Here is a 16,569-nt window from a genome sequence, read left to right as displayed (position 1 = left end):
AGGTATGTAAGAGAAAAACAGTATTTTATAAGAAGAAGAAAGGTATTGAAAATGTAGTTCAGAAAGCTTTGGAATTGAAAAGAAAATTATTCATTTTAGTAATCAATAGAATTAGATCACTAGATAAGCCAATCCATTTAATGAAGGCCAAAAGTAGGTGGAGAAGAGTAATTAACAGAAGTAATTTTTGTGAGTTTTTTGGGGTGAATGGATACATAGTTCAAGTTCTGAACCTTTTTATAATGAAGAAAGTTATCTTCAGAGTAATGATTTGTTGCATGCAGTTGACACTAGTGGTCGTGGTTAGAAATGGTTGTCCTATTGAGAAAGAGATAATTGTTCCTAGAAATGCAGAAGAGGTGTTAGCTGGTGAAGTTTTAGGGAGACGTCCTAAAGCTCCGGTGTGCACTTGGAATTGTAGTAGTATTTGCAGTGTGCGGCAAGAATCTATTGATTTTCAACGCAATTTCTTACGTACCTATACTAAGAAAAGTGTTAGACAAAAGATTAAGATGTTGCAAGGACTAGACCCCTGCAGAGTGAGAGAAAATACTGGTTTGCAAGATCATTCTCTGGCTTGTGTTTCTAAACAATTATGTTGAAGTGTTTTTCACCATTTCAGGGTGTTACTAGTACATCATTCTGAAATGAGGAAATTAGTGAGAACATTGTATTATGCAAAAAGTCCAGCACTAATGTTAAAAAAGTTGAACAGTGCTCTTTTGTGTGGATCTGTATCAGATGTAACAAATGTTTGTGATGAAATTCAGATTAGTTACTTTGGTCCTCAGAAAAACAGTGCAGAAACTGAGACATTAATAGAAGAAAATATGGAAGAGAATGTAGAACATTGCAGTATAGATAATTTTTAGCAAGAAATTATAACGTTTAAGGTGATTTCAGGTGAAAGGCCAAAATATTCTTGTATCTGTTGTCGACGAATTCATTATAAAAATCAGACCAGGAGTGTTGATTATTATTTAAGAAGTGAAAAGGAAAATAATAATGAGTGGAAGGATTTTGCAACTTATTTGTTGGTTGAGAATTGTTTTGATTTGGGTTCTGATCAGCGTATTTGTAAATATTGTTACAACAAATTAGATGAGAACAAAATGCCTGCTAGAGCTGTGCATAATCATCTTGAGTTGATAAATATTCCTGCTGAACTGATGGATTTAAATACCTATGAGTCTATTCTTATTCAATGTGTGCATTAATTTCAGGTTATTGTTCGTATGGAGCCTAAGACAGGAAAATTGCCTCCTTCAGATTTACAGAGAGGATTAAAGGGATGAGTTGTATATTTGCCTCTAGATTTAAAGAAAAATATTGAAACTATTGGTGTAGAAAATGTAGAGGATGAACCTCTAGTTATTCTTGTTAATGGCGTTCCTAGTAAGAGTAAGAAAATCTGGCAAGAATTAGTGGATGTTAGGAAAGTGAAAAAGGCAATGTTGTATCTGGTAAAAAATAATCAATATTACAAAAATGTGTATGTGGGTGAAGAAGAAATAACTGTACAAGAAGATAGTGACTTGCCATCTGGGCCACCTCGTAATACAGCTCATAGTTTGGAGCTCCTAAGCTGAACAAAATATACAAACATTACATCCATTGCATTCCAAAGAAATGATGGGGAATGCTATAGAGTTATTCCAAATGAAAGAAGCAAAAGGAAGTCCCATTAGTGTATGTGAAAAAAGCTTGGAAGCTCATTGTTTTCCTCAGTTGTTTCCTACAGGTAAAGGAGGACAATATGATGAACGACCTGTGCAGATTCCTGCATCTGAATACCGGACATCAAGATTATATGCAAAAGATCCAAGATTTCGACAATGTATTCCGTATTTGTTTCACCTTTTGTTTGAGAGTGATTTGTCTGGACTCTCTTATGCAGTAAACCATATATTGAAAACAGGTGTACATCTGCAAAATGTTTCGGCAAAGGAATTTATGGATAAAGTACAGCAGAAAGATAATGTTTTGGAATCTCAGCTGATTAATCTGATGGCATGTCAGCATGGTACTAATGAGTACTGGTACCATCGTCACGGAGGACTCAAATGTAGGCTAAGGAACTTAGGAACCCCTACATGGTTCTTTACTCTAAGCTGTGCTGAATATGCTTGGGATGATTTACTTCAATTTCTTCGAGAGGCAAATGCAAATATACTAAATATCGAATACAAGACACCTGGAGAATTGTGCTCTTTGGATCCTGTTAATGTATGCAGGTATTTCAATCATAGATTCGAAGCTATGATGTCTTTTATCACCAATAAAAAAATCTCCTCTTGGAGAAGTTCTGGATTTCTTTTGGAGAAAGGAATATCAAGCGAGAGGAGCTCCTCACATACATATGCTATTATGGATCAAAGATGCTCCCAAATTTGGAACAGACTCAGATGATACTGTGTTGTCTTTTATTGAAGAATATGCTACATGTGATGTACCCAAAAGTACACAAGCTAAGGACAAGTCTTACGATTCCAAAGCCATCGTTGTGGGAAATACTGTCGGCGAAAGTACAAATCTAAGGACAAATTCTATACCAAATGCCATTTTGCATTTCCGCGACCTGTAATATCGAAAGGAAGAGTGAACAGTTTTATGTCATCATTGAGACATACTATCACAAGAAAGTCTCCAAAAAATACCTACAACTTAAGAAGAAATGAAGAGTCAAAATACATAAATGACTATAACTCAGTCATTTTGTCCATGTGGAATGCTAATATAGATATTCAGTATGTTGCAGACAATTCCATTGCTGTTGCTCGATATGTGACATTGTACATAACAAAGTCAGAAAAGACGGAATAGAAGGAAATGTGGGAAGAGATTTCCCATGAAAAGAGTCTAAGTAAGAAATTATACAGTTACAGTTTGAAGATGTTATCTCATTGAGAAATTGGAGCATATGAATGCTCGGATCGCTTATCATCTGCAAGTCTGTACTCCAAATCTAGAAGAATCATTTGGGTGAGTCTAGGTCTTGCTGCAACACGAAACCAAGTACTTAAATCTGTACAAGAAATTGAATATTTAGCTGAAAAAGAGCCAGAAAGTACAGATATTGTGAAAACAAATATGTTGGATACAAATTATCCAAATAGAAGTCATCATCTTGTCTCTATGAAGTACTGCAAAACTATATTTTTAAACGGAATATTACAAAAAACATCAATAATGGAATATATACTGTGATTGGTTCTGAAGGATGTCAGGTGAAAGAAAGAAAAAAAAGGACATTTGATTAATCACCGCGAAACACAAAAGGGAATTTTACTACTTAGCTCTTTTGCAACTTTTCAAGCCATGGCGTTCAGAATTGGAATTACTTGGAGATTTTGAGAGCTATGAAGATTCCTTCAATGCAACTAAAGATACTATAGAATATCGTGTTTTTGCTAATTATGTGAAAATGTTGAACGACGAAATTGAGCAAGAAAGTACAATTGCAGCTGAGATTGCTAGAGATAGTTCTCAAGACAGTCAAACTTCTGCCCTGTTGAGTCAGGACCCACTAGGAGAACCAATTGTTCCAAATGAAGCAGCAACTGCTATGGAAGAGGTGGAAACAGCAATGTATCAAGCTCAAGAAGATGTAATAAACTTAGGAAACTTGGAAGAACAACTAAATTTCGAGCAGAAAGAAATATATTAATTTAATTGTTTACCTACCTGCAATCATCCAGATTCCGTTGTTTATCACCCCTCACCCTGCCCCTCCCCCGCCCCACCTGCCTGTCCCACCACAACTCCCTCCATGGGCCGCGGCTGAAAGACACGGTAGCAATCTAGTCATTTACCACAGAGTTGTGGGGAATCCTTGGTGAGGCGCGCGCTCACTAATGAGTGCGCACTTCACCGAAGACGTTCCGAAGGTCAGACCCGTTTTCTATTGCTCCTTAGACATTCCTGAAGAGAAAGTGGAAATATTTCTGTGAGAGTTAAAGAACTTTGCATGACAAGTTAGTGAGTAAGTAAACTTACCTGACATTATAGAAAATATTGAATGTACTCAGTCAATATAATTTCTCTAAATTAAAAACAAGAAACGATAAAAATCGTGTTAAGCAATGTCTTAAGGGAAAAGAACACATTGAGTAAGGAATACTAGTAAGACTTTTGAATTAAGAAGGAACATTAGCGAAAAACATAAGATATTCAAGGATTGACAGAATAGATAACAAGCAACTGCATAAAGAAAGGTTTGTAGAGAAACACAAGGAAATTAATAATATAAAAATTAGACAATAAACTGAGAGGCCTAGGTTAATGAATGTTACGTAAATATAGGTTATAAGCAGTGAGAAAAATAAAGAACAGCAAGCTACAAGGTTGCAGATAAATACTAGAGGAGAGGCTAGTTCGAAAGTCAATGGGGTAGGTAATTAGTAGAGTTAGACTAAGTTATAGATGGGAAATAGAGATAGAGTATTCAAAAAGTAGTTTGATAATGATGTCTAAATATACACAGATACACAGTGTTATTCTCATCATATAAAATGGGAGATCCACACGTTCTACGAGTTTTTTTTTTGCAGAAACAATTTTTATTGGCATATCAGGTCAAATCAGTTCAATACAATGAATAATTTATGCAGTAATACCGATGGTACAGGAGAACAGTACTTTTCTTGACCAGATGCCGTTTATGATAACAATCCCGTAACCGTCCCCCCTCCCCGGATCCCACCCCCTGGTCAGTGCGCCGGCTTCCTCTCTCTTATCAGCTAATACTCAACAGCCAGTCACCTCCCCGAACCAGTCGAGGGGAGGAGGTAGGTAGCGCATACCAATGGGGGACCCGATCCCCCAGGACCTCCGTCGTTATTTGTTACAGCAGTGTGCTGCCCCGGGAATGGGGAACCTCTCAGCAGAGCCACCCTATGGTGTCGCTATTTTGCTATCCTCACTTTGGTCACTCTCAGGCAATTGGAGCGCGGTCACTAGGGCCTCCCACGCTCTGGCCGTCTCTAACGCCCTGTCACTATCTAGTCGCCTGGCCTGTTGCAGCCGCAATGCGCTCTCCGCCTTCGCCCACCGCTCCAGAGTGGACCACCATTGCGAGATCTTTGCCGGCGTCAAGTATGCTCGGTGAAGGGAGAAAAACTGGACCAGCTGGAACCTGGCATTCCTAGTGCCCTTCCATGCCCGCCGCAAAAGCTGCGGCCACGTCGACTCAGGGATCGGTCGCCCGAGATCCCCCTCCCATTTGGCTCTCAGCCCATCCAGGGGCTGCAACGATTCAGTCGACAGTCTCCGGTAGAGGCAGGTGATGGCCTTGTAAGTGCCAGCTGCCATGACCACATATTGACAGCACTCAGACGTCGGTGGTTCAGAAAGGCCCCTCTTCCAATGGCTCTGGATACCGGCCACCAGCGAGGCGTGCAACAGATAGTCCCCCCTCGGGAGGCCGTAAGCGTCGTGCAGCTCTTGAAACGAGAGCAGCGATCCCTCTTTGTACAAATCACCGAGCATTTGCAGGCCCAGTTCCTCCCAGGTCGCCAGCGCAGACCAATCTCCCCCATGCGGAAAGGCGGTGCACATCCCTAGTGGGATCTCGGGGGCATACGGGCGAGCGACGCCAGACCGCCTATGGCATCGTAGCCAGCAGTTTCTAATCGTCCGCTCCTCCCCTGTAAGCTGGGAAAGGTCCAACTTCACACGTTCTACTAGTTGGGCTCTAATATATATCATGTTCCGAGGGGTCCCTTGATGGTAATCTGATGAAAGTGATTTCTTTCCCTTAGCCACAGATCGCCTACTGGTGCTCCCTTCCGCTCACTGTGCATCGATGAGTGTCTCTCATCAAGATGGTGATACTACGGAGACTGCTTTATCACTTGTAAATTTGCCAGTTCCTGTGCCTCACAGTGTTTTCTGCTCAATAGACGGAATGCTGGGAGACCTGATCTGGTACAATGAAAGATGCATAGTGGTTCTAGCTGCAACTATAAACAGATAGAGGAGAATTTGAAGCTCCGATATTTGAGCATTACCATCTGGCAGCCCATCTCTATTAGCCAGCTTGCTGGCTTGCAAGCCACAATTTGACTGAAGTGTCCACAACGCTATGGGTTGAAACCTTGCACAGTATGCAGGAGTTCTTTCTCCTGAGGTCGCTGCTGCCCATGGCTTCCAATGCCCTGCTTCACAGAGCCTATCAGAGCTACTGGAAGGCCTTACTGTCTTCCCCAGGATTTCACCAGATGTGCCAGGGATTAACCTGAGATCCATGCATGTATTCCACATAGCCGTTAGCCGGGAGTAAATAGAGGCATGTGAATCCATGGGGAAAGACATGCTCGTAAACCTATTCAAGGAAGAGAACCTCATCTCTTTTTAGCTGCTGTTGAGCAGACAGGCCTCCCGGCATGGTAGCTCCTGACATATAGATGTCCAGACATTCAATTGAAGTGACTCTAGGGCATGGCATCTCTCACACTGTTCACCTTAGTATCTGGTTGAAGGCTTATATCTTGAATTGCAAACACAATAAAATACCAGACAGTAGAACCTTTGTCAAATCTCCGACAGAAGTGGGAACTTGATCTGAGGTGTCACCTAATGTACAAGGAATGGGATAGTGTGCTCAAATACCCATGCAAGATCTTACATAATTCAAGCTTCCAATATATTCAGTACAATATCCTACAGAAAGCTTATCTGACACCGGATCAAACTCCATAAACTTTACTGCTGCCACCCCGCGGATATTTTGCATTCCTTTTGGGCCTTTCTCTATTAACTCTAAAGCATCCAGGATATGGAGCTAGGCTCTTAGTTGCTGTTGGTTTCCTTTACTTTGTTTTTTCTCTTTCTAATATTTTGAATTATCAAGAGGTTGTGTTTCAGAACGCTCCATAGGAACACTGCTCACGATCTCTTTACTTAGCTGCTTTGTGAATGATGTACTGTGACATTATACTGTAAGGCTGTTTGACCACTGTTGAAAAACTCATTTAAGATGGTTTAAAAAAAATCTTTGGAAAAGAGATGAAGCACAGCCATTACCCTGGGAGCTATATAGGGTGAAGAATGTCCTGGATTCCATTGCTCTCCAATATCACATCAATCTGTTGCTGGTGCCCTGATGCATAGGCCTCCAGGGCTGGTGGGCGGCTTCTAGAGATCCTTTAGCAAGACGATAGCAGGCCTGGCCATTACATATTAGCCACTTTCTCGTTTTGGGTGATCTTTACCATCATATGGATCAACCAATGGAGTTGGAAATCATTTCACTGACAGAGCCACTTTCGACTCTTAACCTTGTTCCCTCTGTGTCTTATCCTACACACAGGACGGGACATGCCCTAGATCAGGTGTTCTCTAATGTTAAGCTTGAGGTGTATTTGCCTCTACCTTTGGTTTGGACGGATCACTGTCTAAGTAGCTTCAGATGACCAATCTCCCTGAGAAATGGTCAAAAATACTCTTACGGGGTGGAGAGTAGCCACAGAGCTTCTCACAGAATTTCACCGATGGCTCTGGGGGACGCCCTTGAAACTTCTGGCCCTCTTTCATAAGGAAACCCAGACTAGGACGCACTTCAGCTAGAAGCCTGGATGAGGCAGATCGTTAAGGAGTTAGGCCCTATGATGATACATATCTCAAATAAAGCTAAGCTTTCTGACCCCTTGTTCAATGAACTCCTAAAAACTAGCAAAAGAGCCTGTAAGTGTTTGGAAAGGAAGTGTCGGAAAAACTATAGTTTGCAGGACAAACTTGAGTAGAAGTTGGACTTGACGGCCCACTACGCTAAAGTCAAGGCTATACTAAAAAAGCTATCTGGAAGATAAAATTGAGATATCGAATCAAAGAAAGGAGATTTTTTAAACTGTTAAAGCCTTCTCCAATCCAGCCTCCATTATCAGAGATCATCCTCTATCAATGGAATGGACCAACCATTGGACGGAATTCTTCCATGAAAAATAGTGACATTATAGAATTCCTTGGCTGGGGTGCCTCCAGCTGATAACGTGTACATGATAGTATCAGTTGTGGGGCTGCCTTCCGATGAAACCCTCTCTCTTCTGCTAATACCCCAGATACCTCTAGAAGTAGCCCTGGTTATTACTAAGGGACTTCAGTTGAGTTCCCCTGCTGATCCTTGCCCAGCTCAACTGTTGGCCAAGATGGCTACGGCCATCAATCCAGTGGTTAATAAGGTTCTGAATACATCACCGTTAGCTGGCATACTACCTTCATTTAGAAACACGCTAAGATCCTCCCATTATTAAAAAACCTGCAGCACATCCTAAATTTCTAGCTAATTACAGGCCCATATTCCTAATTTCGGCCTTTACCAAGGCACTGGAAAATATGTGAACGCAGTCATTTCAGGCTATATGTTATAAAACATTTTCGTGCATATTAGTCAGGCTTCATGGCTAACTATAGCACAGAAACTGCACTGCTGGAGGTTACAGAACATATCAAGGAAAAGTAAGATCAGGTGGGTAGAGCAGTCCTAGTAGTATTTGACCTGTCGGCAGCCTTTGATATGGTCCCGCATGATAAGCTCTTGGAAAGGAGTAAGAAGCTTGGTATTGATGGTACTGTGTTAAAGTGGCTGGCCTCTTTTCTTGAGGACAGAAGGCAGGAATTTTGGACTCCTTCCTTTGTCGCTGCCATTCCTAGGCTGAATGTGGGTGTCCCACAGAGCTCTGTCCTGAGCCCTAAGCTTTTTAATGTGTACATATCCCCTCTTGCATCACTGGCAGAAGCATGCAGGGCTAAAATATTTTCATATGTTGCTGATACCCAGTGCTTTTCATCTGTGAAATCGGTGCAGACTTTGAGGGTGAAAAGATTAGAATATACTTCTCCAGGGTGTTCCATTGGCTGATGAGGAATCAACTGAAGTGTAACCCCGCAAATCAGAGATTATCTTTTTTAGTGTACCACCCTCTACTCAAAACATAGTCAAAGTTCTGGGCATCTCCATCGATATCTCCCTCTCGATGAAACATCAAATCCAATCGGTAGTAGAGACATGATTTTGACTACTGCAGATGCTGAGGAAATTCTTATCTCTGTTATCACTGAACACAAGGAAAACTGTGGCCCAGGTGCTGATCACCTCTAGACTAGATTATGCGATTGTCTTTTACCCGGGTTTACCTGAGTATCTTCTCAACTACTTGCAGGTAGTTCAGAATGCAACGGTGAGACTGGTTCCTATGCTTAATCCCAGAACCCATATGTCCCCTCACCTCAGTGCTCTGCACTGGATTCCAGTGAGAAAGAGAATAGCAGTTAAGGCCTTGGTGCTGACTTTCAAAGCCTTACAAGGTATGTGTGCAGCCTACCTCAAGAAGAGAGTATCCCATTACATGGCATCCAGAACTCTGAGGCCTTCTATGAATGGCCTGGCCTTGGTACCCAGGATACGTCGGCTGGATCTGGAGGAAGATCCTTGAGGTTCCTGGGAGCCCAAGCCTTCAACTTGCTCCTGGTGACCCTCAGAGCCATAATGAATCTGCCTGTCTTTAGGAAACAGCTTAAAACCTGGTTATTCTGCAACTAGGAGTACATGGAGAGTTTGCTGGAGATTATCAGTGCTGGGACACTCTTTCTGAGTAGCCGTGCACTCTATAACCACCTTCATTCATTTATTGAAAGTGGCCGCTGTATTCAATGCTTAGTGTGATTTCTAAGGGTCTCAAGCGCAGTGCAACAGTTTCATCTAAGTAACCCTGGGAGATCCTGAGTAATATAGATACTGAGATATTTCACTCCGTCTGTAGTTCATTTGAAGGGATAGTCTGCTTGAAATGATTTAGTTATGTTCGTCAGCGGGAGAATCTCAGTCTTCTTATATCTATAATGTAACAGTGAGTAGCCACCAAAATGAATAACTTTGCTAAGAACTGGTAGGTCTATAAATATAAAGCATCACGCCGTTCTCATGTAGGGACATCAGCAGGGACATATCAGTCTGTTTGTTGAATGATAGTTACAAAGAAAAAGGCGAGTCTTTCTACCACCAATGCAAAAATCAAGGGTGATGGGGACAATCCTGTTGGTTGGCCCTGCCGTTGAAAAAGGCAGGCCTATCAATAGCAATACTAGAACTCCAATATTGCATTTGGGGGCATGGTAAGGTATGGTAATACTAGGGAAGCATCACTTCTCTTTCTAATGTTACAAGTGAAGAACAATTTTAATTTGTCAATGTTGTTAAAGAATACCAGAGGATAACTGAATCCGGAATTCATTCTCCAATAATTATAAATGATAAACGTGAAAAAAAACGTTAGTAAAGATCACTCATAAGCTGGTGTCTCCACGTTAATCCTGAGGTAATTCAAGAAGTTCTCATCCTTCACCGGCATCTCTTCCCATAGATTCAGCTAGTAGTTTGTGACACCAGTTCCGCATTTCTGACAGTTGCTTGCCCTCACCAGGCCTTCCACTGCCTGCAGTATGAGAGGGGGGCGTTTAAGCCCATCAAATATTAGTGAGCCCACAAGCCCTTCTTTAAAAATGTTTTCCAGGACCGCCACACTCATGGTGGCAGTACAACCACCACCACCACTGTGAGTCCTCACACCTTCTTTTGAGTGTAGCAGTCAGACTGCTACAGGACCACTGCTACTGCTGGGATCTAGGATCCTGTGGCGGTGGCACAGCGGAAAGGGGCAGAAATATGCTGCCATTAATTTTCCAGAATTTGTAGCCCTATTGGGAACTTGGTTCACCGTTAAGCGGCCACTTCCAATTTAGAGGTCCTGCGCTTCCTCTATGTAGGCACAATTGGCCCTGTTCATCTCTGTTGGTTTGAAACGTCGAAAGTTTAAACTTTCTCTAACTTGTATTGAAATTATCGATCCACTTGTGCGCTAACTATTGGACATTTACTTCATTCGCATTTTGTGGAGTCCTTAACTTTATATTATATTACATACAGGCTACACATATCAAAAAACTGTAAATATTATACATATTCTTCCCTTTTTCAATTTCCTCACTTATTAATGAGCACCTTACCATTCACTCACTTTGATCCACTATGAAGCAACTGTCTCCAATCAGGAGCTGTATATATTACGATTGGAATTCTATCATCACAAATTTCGAAATCTATATATTGAATACATTCTTTAATTCATAAAAATGGTGGATTCAATCCTTGTGTATTTTACATCTGTGGGTACTTTATACTGAATCACACTAATATTTCCAGTTAGTGTGGTACTGAAAATTCTGGACCCGTGTCATAAACATCGTCGAATCATGACGATTTTGGTATCAGCAGACCGAGAATGACGAGTATACTATATACAGGCATTTTCGGCGGCTAGATCACCATTAAATCAGGGATTCCGTCCTGAACCCTCGGGTTCCATTTTGTGCATGGCAGCCATTTTGTGGTTGCCCTCACATAGGCCGATGACTAAGGCTGACCGGGCCCATGGACACGTACACCTTTTGCTGACTCCTGTGTGACCTGGGCAAGCTGACTCCGTTGCCTAAAGCCAAACCTGTCAGGCCAGGTACTTCCCAGTAGCTGATCAAGATTAAGCATCAAGGCACAGGACATCATAAACCTTTATTGCATACAACTATGTCTTATCTTACTCACACCTGTCTCGGCTCCTTTCTTTATGGCTTATTTACGATGGGGATGTGCCCGGTTTTATTATGGGTCCGATCGACCTGTCTGATGAAAAATGTTAAGTTTAACCAATGATTGATTAAGGGCTGGACAAACTGAAAAATGGGCTTGTCATCATGATCCTGCTTTTGTCGTGGAAACATGTGAATGGTCAAACTGTAAGGAAGGAATGTTGGATTTGTTTTTGCATGCTTGCAAAAGCTAGGACTGCCCCTTACTTATGTGTTTGAGAAATGTAACCCTAAAACATATAAAAGGCCTCTGTCCTCTGTATATCTCGGACTACCTCATTCAGTTGCTACGGCTTCTGTGTGACGTGGCCTCACTATGTTAAGTTTAATAAAGATGTCTTTTCATATTACAGCTTCTGTGCCAAGTTCTTTGTTATATTAGTAAGTATTCCCTGAGAACAAAAATTGCAGTTCTTCAGATGGCGCCCTACGTGGGGCTCATCAGGAAGTGGATTTCTGTGGGAGTGATCGTGTCAGGAGACTGAAATTTACGGAGGAGGACAGAACAGGATTCTAATAAAAAGGTACTCTGTGCACAGGGATTCAGGAGATTCTCTGATTCTGCAGCCCAGTATATTTCTGATCTTCCTGATTTTGATCCTCCACATGATGTCACTCCTGACTGAGAACATTTTTGGCGTGAGTATTCTTAAAAAAGACCGTTAGGTCATGTAGAACTTGACAGTTAGAATCTGGATAACATTTTGATTAGTAAAAGTAAGAGTTAAGTATAAGTGGGTCCCTCCCAGTCCTTTGTTCTTTGGTTCCTTAGTCTGGTTCTTAGTTTTATTTGTCCTTAGTTTTTGTTTGAATATTGCAATTTTCAAAAACCGAGAGTCGTGTATATTTACGAGTGTATCGATAGAGATAGCCCCTTGAAGTTTGAAGCTAGATTAGTGAGCTATAAGATGCCTGATCTTAGCAGATTTGGAGCTTTGTGTTGGCCAACTTGGTATACGCTTGGATTAGCCGGTTTCCCCTAAAGGGAATATCTAATTAGGTTTAGATTTAAAAACATATTTCTTCCTTGGTGATTTTGTATCCCCAGGGAATTAAAATATGACATAATACAAAACAAGGATCCTTTGTTCTGCGCAGTTTTATGAATGGAGATATGCAGAACGATTTTTGGTGTTCTGCCAGTCAAAGCTAGTGAATTAAGTGTATTGTGGCTTCGTGCACATACAGCAGTCTGTTGGGCTGTGTTTTTTTCCAGTCTTTTGGAACCCTATTGAGACGTGTTTCTTGTAAATATGACTTACAGCTAGTATTTACAAATGGTTTGGTTTGGGTACAGTCTGTAGGCTGTCCTTTGTTTTCGTCCTGAGTGTTGATTTGTGGGTTCAATGTGTTTTAATGTCTATGTGGTTTTTCTCATTAGTGTAACTTCAGTATGTGGATTGCGATGGAAATTTATGAACAATAGCTACAGCGCTGTATTGTGTGTCCTGAGTGTTTGAATTCTTTCCCTTTATGTCTGCAATGAGCTCAATGTGTGTTTGTGGGTTTCTTGATGTTTTCAGTCTGTTAAGTAAAATGTCAGACTAATTAGTATTAAGTAGAAATTAAATAACACTCCAGCAATTTACTATGTCACATGCTAAAATGGCTATATGTTGCTATTCAATTTACAGACTAAGCAAAAACGCATATATGCAAACTGTTAAATGCTTAAAATAGATAAAGTTAAAATCCACATTCACTAAGAATATGAAGGGCCTCAGAAATAATTGTGTGTTTTGTAGCAAAACGAATGTATAGCATTTTTTTTACTTACATGCATTGTAGTACATGTAAAAGGCAAACACTTCAGCTAAAGTGAATTCTTGCTAGATTTAAATGCATCTTATTGCACGCGCATTTTTTTAAATGTCTGTTTTCAGTAAGACTGAAAGCGTGCTCAGGTTTCAGCATTGTGCAGGGCCTTTCCTGCCCTTAAGGCAGCAGATGTTGTTTTTCGAAGGCCATGAATGGCATCGGAATGTTTATTTAGCACAGTTGGACTTTTTCATTTCAGAATAGTGTTTTAGAGGGTTACAAAAATAAGGTTCATCACTTTGTATCACTGGAAGACATTCCAATTGCGGTTTTCCTCTCTTTAAGGATTTTTTTTTAAAGTATATTTCTGGTTCTGTTGCTAAATACTGATTGTCCTTTAAAAAATAGCACGAAAAATGTCATGCTTTAAGTCAGGCTTTTGTGCTTAGGCGCATAAATGAAAACATCTAAAAATGACAGGCAAGGGATGCAGCGTACCTTTATATGTGGAATTATCATAAAAACAGATAATTGGTGTCATTGAACGAAAAATTATTAATTATGGAAAAATTATTTGAGAAAAAAATAAGTGCTTTTTTTAAAATCGTTTTTTGATATTTATAAAGCTTAATACTCATACTATGACCTCCTAGTATTAAAATTTGATTTAAGTTATGTGTTACTGTATAATTAGGTAATTTGCATGTTGGTTTTCACTTCGCGCAGGTGTAAAAACTCATTTTTTCAAAGGAATTAGATGTGATATGCTGAATGTCCAATCTTTGCAATCTGTAAAGCACATTCTGAGGATGATTAATAAGTAATATAATTGTAGGATTTTTATTTTTAAGTGCCCCAAAGATAAAAGTCGAAATTGAGTTAAATGGATTTTTAACACAGCATTATTGTCATTTACCATATCTTGAAAGTGTCTCTGGCTTCAGTAAATACATACATTTGTGTATAATACAAGCTTGCGAGTTGTTATTAAGGTTGTTTTTCATAGCTCAGTGAGCCAATGTGCCCGGTGCAGAGGTTTGTGTTTAATATGAGGGTTGAAGGTTCTAACTTTAGCGGGCCCATTTAGGCGTTCATCCATGTTAGGCTGCTAAAATGAGTACCATTGTATAGGGTGGTAGCAAACATTTGTTCTAAAAACTGGTATATGTGAATCATTCACAGTAATTGTAGTAGGCCTTCTGTCTTTGTCAGCCTCGGAATGAGCAGAAATTGTGGGCTAGGAGAACAGGCTGCTCAAGTTGCGCTAAGATGCTATCTTTAGTTTTCCTGTAAACAATGGAGGAGGCTGTCATGTTGACATTTGTGACCTTTTAAATTCGAGCCTTGTCTCTGTGAAATGTAGAATGACCTTGCTAAACAGCCTCTGAAAGGTGGGATTTCTGGTTTCTCCATAAGAACATCAATAAAATTAAAGAACTTAATTCCAAAAGGGAAATATAAAAAAGGTTTCTTTAAAAGTCCCAACATCATGACATTTGAATTTCTGCCCTAAAAAAAAATAATGTCTGCTAGTCGCTTTTATTTGACAGAAAACGAAGTGTTGGATTACGTCTTAGACAAAAAAATAAGATGCAGCCTTTTACTAAAATCTTGAAGCCTACATGAATAAGTAAGAACGATTTGCCAAATGAGAAGTATTTTTCTAAGTGAAAATCGTGGCACAAAGCTAACGGAGTGTCAGTGAAACAATTTTACTTTTGGAAAGTTAAAAGGGCTTCATGTTGCAAGGTGACTGACAAGATGGTAACAGTTAAGTAATGAAAAGTCATTCTTGTGTTTCTAAATGTGTATCATGTTTTGTCTTCTGATTAAAAGGTATAATTGATATTCGTTAGTTATCAGAAATGTCTCTCTTGTGTGCTGTGTATTTTTTTCTTTTGGATTCTGCTCACAGATCATTCATGGATTTCTCTGGGGGATTTTAAGCCTAACAAGACACGTGAGTTTGGTTGGTTGAAATGAGATGTTTTTTTTGCGCAACTCCTTTGGAAAGAAATGTCCATGAGTTTTTCATGTTTGTGTATTTGGTTCTATCATGAATTGTTCTTGCTGGTTCTGTGTGTCTCTCAGTTGTATTTGACAGCAGATACCCACTAATTGGTGATCTACTGTCAAAAAGGAGGGTAAGGATTTTAACCTGACACGGTATTATGCGTCACCGCTCATTTATATATGCTATTGTTTTACAGCGAGTATATCTGATGGCTTGACGTCCGTTTTGTGCGTTTTTGCATGTTTTATGTTTTATGTTGCTGCTTAAGAAATTATTACAAGGTCACCTGTGTTGTTGTGAGGGGACATGTATGACGATACGTGTCGCTGTACAACAGTTGGGTAAAATTTTCGTTGATACTAAAATTCACAGATATGATTTTTTTCATATTGTGAACCAGACAGACAACACTTCACCAGTGTATGTCAAATTTGGCTATAAGTATTGAAGAAATAAACAGCAAATTGTGTCATTTGTAGTCACGATACTACCCTTTCCTGTAAGGAACAGGCAGCCCTAACATTATATATCCTGATTGGACGTAAGGATAAATTATAGATGTGTGACTCTTGTACATGGTGACCTAATTTCTGTATTACATTAGTCAGTTTTATTCTGCTTCCTAAAGTAGTATATGGCTTTGGACCGTAAAGGAAACCAGGTTTTATTTTTCCTGAAGAAGGAACTGAAACATTAGATGAGATTACCATGTATGGTGTAGCGGCCAGCGGTAGAGTTAAATTTGTATACTATTGTGATTTTTTGTGTATCACCCATACTCTTGGTATTGTGTCACATGCCTGACTATCACCCCAGCACATCATGCCTAGTTATTGGGGGATTTTAGCTGTGTCCTAGTCCCATTTCTCCTTTCCGTATTCCTTTCACCAGTCAGCTTTTATTATTATTAGGGTATTGTTCAGGTTCACACTTTCAAATTGCAGTAATGTACCATGGACCCCCATTTTATGTATAATTCCCTGTTGCATAACTAGACTGGTTTCTAAGATAAGCTTTCCACCTCAATAGGAGACACCTTACTTGTTTTGAATATGACAAATTCAATGCCAATTCTAATTTGGTTTTTAGTTCCTTTTTCTACTGCTTTAATTTTTGATGGACCAGATGTATTTTAAATAATGGAAATATCAGGACTC

This window comes from Lissotriton helveticus, chromosome 8 (genome assembly GCF_964261635.1).
Source record: "Lissotriton helveticus chromosome 8, aLisHel1.1, whole genome shotgun sequence".
Lineage (NCBI taxonomy): Eukaryota > Metazoa > Chordata > Amphibia > Caudata > Salamandridae > Lissotriton > Lissotriton helveticus.
The sequence above is the reverse complement of the archived record's forward strand: the minus strand, read 5'-3'. Positions refer to the sequence as shown.